Source organism: Bombina bombina, chromosome 3 (assembly GCF_027579735.1).
Source record: "Bombina bombina isolate aBomBom1 chromosome 3, aBomBom1.pri, whole genome shotgun sequence".
Classification (NCBI taxonomy): domain Eukaryota; kingdom Metazoa; phylum Chordata; class Amphibia; order Anura; family Bombinatoridae; genus Bombina; species Bombina bombina.
Genome location: NC_069501.1, coordinates 207377017 through 207383016, shown reverse-complemented (window position 1 = coordinate 207383016; position 6000 = coordinate 207377017).

Sequence of the window (6000 nt, the reverse complement as noted above, 5' to 3'; positions counted from 1 at the left end):
TGTCACTATATACAGTCTCAACTAAGTGGTGTGGGCTGGATGTCAACTGAGAGGAGTAGGCCTTGTCTTAACTGAGAGGCATGGGGCAGGTCTCAACTGAAAGGTCTGAGCTGGGTCTCAACTGAGAGGTGTGGGCCCTGTCTCAACTGATAGGTGTTGGCCTTGTCTCAACTGAGAGGTCTGTGCCTGGTCTCAATTGAGAGGTGTGGGCCAAGTCTCAACTGAAAGGTGTGGGTTGGAATATCTCAACTGAGAGAGGTGGGTTCAGTCTCAGCTGAAAAGTGTGAGCTTGGTCTTAACTGAGAGGTGTTTGCTGGTTTCAACTGAGATCTTTGGGACCCCTGCAGTTTGCCCTTGCTTATTACCTATTAGAATCATTACAAACTACTAAAAGGGATCAATTAATAAACAGGCCCTTTAACCTCTGATATAATCATACAACCCATTATATTGTCATTTTGTTTGTTGTTAATCCTGGCCATTTGTCTTTTTTATTTTAAAATTGGGAGATTTACAAGGTGGTGTTTTCAGAAAGTGTTGATTTGGCACTTGAGGGCTAGTAAAAGCCTAGGCATTTTGTGATTGTGATTACTGAAAAAAACCACTACAATATCGTCAAACATTTAATAATCATCTAATGAATAAAGGAAAAGCTAGTAATCATCAACCCCAATGTGTTTAACCTCTACAGAGGGGTTATATATATATCGGTAAAGTCCTACTTGGGATCTGGTAACTTGCAAAGTTGTGCTTCTGATGGTCTGACCACATGTGTCCTGCTTGTATCCCATTTACAGGTTAATACATAGTTATCTAAGCTCATTAAAGTAAAAATAATGTGCTCTAACAAATTAGAACATACATTAGAAAGTCCCCGCATTTTTATTGAACAATAAGTATCAGCTAATAAAAATAATCAAATTGATTGATGTATTGTTTTATTTATAGACCTGCCAACAAAGAAAGTTGCGTAAACCAAAAAGTGCAACAGCAGGATTAAATGGAATTTGCACATTGTTTGTGAACGGCACAAAGAAACAGACATATCCTGACATAGCAAAGATTGGTAGGCATCTACTTATACTGACATTTACTTATACTGATTATCGTTTGATTCAGCAAATGTATCTTTTAGTAAACACTGCTTTAATATCTAATTTGTTATTATTTACATTTCACACACAGCTCAAACAAATTTGTTGGAGAAGAATAAAAATAATAATAATAATATTTATGCAATTGATGAATCGTTCCTAATTAAAGGTAAGTTGAGTTATGGTAATACAGTAATGCAAACTAGTAAGGTTTATAAGTTCCTTTATTTAGAGGATACTGTGGTGATACATTATATGTACCAGGTCTATTTTGATTGCACATTATTTTCTAACATTTTAGGCACTTACTTTTTGTCAACCTCAGTTACTAAGTTAATGTTTTGTTATATTATTAATCAAGACACATTTAAAAGTAAAATTGTGAACATGCAATAAATAAGTCCAATATCCCTTTAACCCCTTAATGACCACAGCACTTTTCCATTTTCTGTCCGTTTGGGACCAAGGCTATTTTTACATTTTTGCGGTGTTTGTGTTTAGCTGTAATTTTCCTCTTACTCATTTACTGTACCCACACATATTATATACCATTTTTCTCGCCATTAAATGGAATTTCTAAATATACCATTATTTTCATCATATCTTATAATTTACTATAAAAAGAAATATAAAATATGAGGAAAAAAATTGAAAAAAACAGACTTTTTCTAACTTTGACCCCCAAAATCTGTTACACATCTACAACCACCAAAAAACACCCATGCTAAATAGTTTCTAAATTTTGTCCTGAGTTTAGAAATACCCAATGTTTACATCTTCTTTGCTTTTTTTGTAAGTTATAGGGCCATAAATACAAGTAGCACTTTGCTATTTCCAAGCCATTATTTTTCAAAATTAGCGCTAGTTACATTAGAACACTAATATCTTTCAGGAATCTCTGAATATCCATTGACATGTATATATTTTTTTTTAGTAAACATCCCAAAGTATTCATCTAGGCCCATTTTGGTATATTTCATGCCACCATTTCACCGGCAAATGCGATTAAATACGAAAAATCGTTCACTTTTTCACTAATTTTTTCACAAACTTTTGGTTTCTCACTGAAATTATTTACAAACAGCTTGCGCAATTATGGCTTAAATGGTTGTAAATTCTTCTCTGGGATCCCCTTTGTTAAGAAATAGCAGACATATATGGCTTTGGCGTTGCTTTTTAGTAATTAGAAGGCTGCTAAATGCCACTGCGCACTACACGTGTATTATGCCCAGCAGTGAAGGGGTTAATTATGTAGCTTGTAGGGAGCTTGTAGGGTTAATTTTAGCTTTAGTGTAGTGTAGTAGACAACCCAAAGTATTGATCTAGGCCAATTTTGGTATATTTCATGCCACCATTTCACCGCCAAATGCGATCAAATTAAAAAAAACGTAACATTTTTCACAATTTTAGGTTTCTCACTGAAATAATTTACAAACAGCTTGTGCAATTATGGCACAAATGGTTGTAAATGCTTCTCTGGGATCCCCTTTGTTCAGAAATAGCAGACATATGGCTTTGGCATTTCTTTTTGGTAATTAGAAGGCCGCTAAATGCCACTGCGCACCACACGTGTATTATGCCCAGCAGTGAAGGGGTTAATTATGTAGCTTGTAGGGAGCTTGTAGGGTTAATTTTAGCTTTAGTGTAGTGTAGTAGACAACCCAAAGTATTGATCTAGGCCCATTTTGGTATATTTCATGCCACCATTTCACCGCCAAATGGGATCAAATAAAAAAAAAAGGCCGCCAAATGCCGCTGCGCATCACACGTGTATTATGGCTAGCAGTGAAGGGGTTAATTATGTAGCTTGTAGGGAGCTTGCAGGGTTAATTTTAGCTTTAGTATAGAGCTCAGCCTCCCACCTGAAACATCAGACCCCCTGATCCCTCCCAAACAGCTCTCTTCCCTCCCCCACCCCACAATTGTCCCCGCCATCTTAAGTACTGGCAGAAACTCTGCCAGTACTAAAATAAAAGCTATATTTGGGCTTTTTTTTTTTTTTTAGCATATTTACATATGCTGCTGTGTAGGATCCCCCCTTAGCCCCCAACCTCACTGATCCCCCACCAAACAGCTCTCTAACCCTCCCCCTCTGCCTTAATGGGCGCCATCTTGGGTACTAGCAGCTGTCTGCCAGTACCCAGTTTAGTAAAAAAAAAGTATGTTGTTTTTTTTAATTGCCCTTTTCTGTAGTGTAGCTTCCCCCCCCCAAGACCAACCCCCCCACCCCTTCCAGATCCCTTAGATGCTTAGATACAATTTGTAAATCAATTTTTTTTTTACTTTTATCAACTTTTTTTCTGCAGTGTATCGGTTCCCTCCAGCTCCCGCCCCGTGCACGCGCCTGCCCGCCGCCCCCCCCCGTGCACGCACGTGCGCCCATGCGCGCCCCCATCTGTCCTGCCCTCGATCCCGCCCCCCTCCACTCCATTCGGCCCATCGATGGCCGCCCACCCGCCTCCAAGACTGGCTCCCACCCACCAACGATACTGGCCACTGATGTCCGGAGCAGAGAGGGCCACAGAGTGGCTTTCTCTGCATCGGATGGCCAAGGGGGGTTATTGCAGGAGCCATCACTGCAATCCCATATTTTACCCACCGATGCAGAGAGGGCCACTCTGTGGCCCTCTTTGCATCGGTCCATGAGTTTAACACATTCGTTGGTGGGTGGGAGCAACTTCTGTCAATAGCGTAGGCTGTATGCTTTTTTAAGATGTATCCCGATCGGATCCAATATCGCATTGTCGTTGGTTGCAGCGGGGGTGGGCGCGGGGGCATGTGCGCGCACGCAAAATATGCACTCATGTAAAAAAAAAGACCGATGCAGTTGAAGGAAGGGATCTCCGTTGTTAAGTAAGGAATCTGGTAGGGGGAGGGATGTAGATTATTGAGGGGGGCCAGCTACACTACAGAAAACGAATGTTTTAAATAAAAAAGTTAAAAAAAAAATAATTTGGGGGCAAATTGGGTACTGGCAGACTGCTGCCAGTACCCAAGATGGCGTCAAATAGGTAGGGGGGAGGGTTAGAAAGATGTATGGGGGGGATCAGGGAGGTTGTGGGGTAAGGGGGATCCATCACTGCAGACTGTATGAAAAAAATAAAAAAATAAAAAATAATAAATGCTTTTTATTTCAGTACTGGCAGACTTTCTGCCAGTACTTAAGATGGTGGTGACAATTGTGGGGTGGGGGAGGGAAGAGAGCTGTTTGAGGGGGGTCAGGGGGGATCAGGGGGTGGGATGTGTCAGATGGGAGGCTGATCTCTACACTAAAGCTAAAAATTAACCCTACAAGCTACCTAATTAACCCCTTAACTGCTGGGCATATTACAAGTGTGGTGCGCAGCAGCATTTAACGGCCTTATTATTACCAAAAAGCAACGCCAAAGCCATATATGTCTGCTATTTCTGAACAAAGGGGATCCTAGAGAAGCATTTGCAACCATTTGTGCCATAATTGCACAAGCTGTTTGTAAATAATTTCAGCGAGAAACCTAAAGTTTGTGAAAAAATTTGTGAAAAAGTCAAGTTTTTTTTATTTGATCGCATTTGGCGGTGAAATGGTGGCATGAAATATACCAAAATGGGCCTAGATCAATAATTTGGGTTGTCTACTACACTACAATAAAGCTAAAATTAAACCTAAAAGCTCCCTACAAGCTCCCTAATTAACCCCTTCACTGCTGGGCATAATACACGCGTGGTGTGCAGCGGCATTTAGCGGCCTTCTAATTACAAAAAAGCAACGCCAAAGCTATATATGTCTGCTATTTCTGAAGAAAGGGGATCCCAGAGAAGTATTTACAACCATTTATGCCATAATTGCACAAGTTGTTTGTAAATAAATTCAGCGAGAAACCTAAAGTTTGTGAAAAAATTTGTGAAAAAGTCAACAATTTTTTTTATTTGATCGCATTTGGCGGTGAAATGGTGGCATGAAATATACCAAAATGGGCCTAGATCAATACTTTGGGATGTCTTCTAAAAAAAATATATACATGTCAAGGGATATTCAGGGATTCCTGAAAGATATCAGTGTTCCAATGTAACTAGCGCTAATTTTGAAAAAAAGTGGTTTGGAAATAGCAAAGTGCTACTTGTACTTATTGCCCTATAACTTGCAAAAAAAGCAAAAAACATGTAAACATTGGGTATTTCTAAACTCGGGACAAAATTTATAAACTATTTAGCATGGGTGTTTTTTGGTGATTGTAGATGTGTAACAAATTTTGGGGGTCAAAGTTAGAAAAAGTGTGTTTTTTTCAATTTTTTCCTCATATTTTATATTTTTTTTTATAGTAAATTATAGGATATGATGAAAATAATGGTATCTTTAGAAAGTCCATTTAATGGCGAGAAAAACGGTATATAATGTGTGTGGGTACAGTAAATGAGTAAGAGGAAAATTACAGCTAAACACAAACACTGCAGAAATGTAAAAATAGCCATTGTCATTAAGGGTAAGAAAATTGAAAAATGGTCCGGTCATTAAGGGGTTAATATAACTGTGTTGGTTATGTAAAACTGGGGGATTATCTATATTTTTAAACAATAAAATATTTAAAGTAGACTGTCCCTTTAATCCTCACAACAACTGATAAAACACCCATTTACTTTTTAACCTGTGTAGGTGCTGTAGACATCCATCTGTTCCCAGTGCTTTTTCTAGATATGACACAGTGGGCGGTACAGCCAATCAGAATATTACCACCACCCTCACCACTTAGATACAGCAACCCAAAATTCCCCATTTCTGCTTTTGGCCAAATATTTATGTTTAAGCAAAAAAGATTAAATGTTCACAGAGCACATGCAGAGAAGGGGCACCCTGCTGTATTCTTGCCAGGTGGGCGGTACCAACCACCATGTTATTTTTAGAAAAACCTATTTGCCTAGATAAGACTTT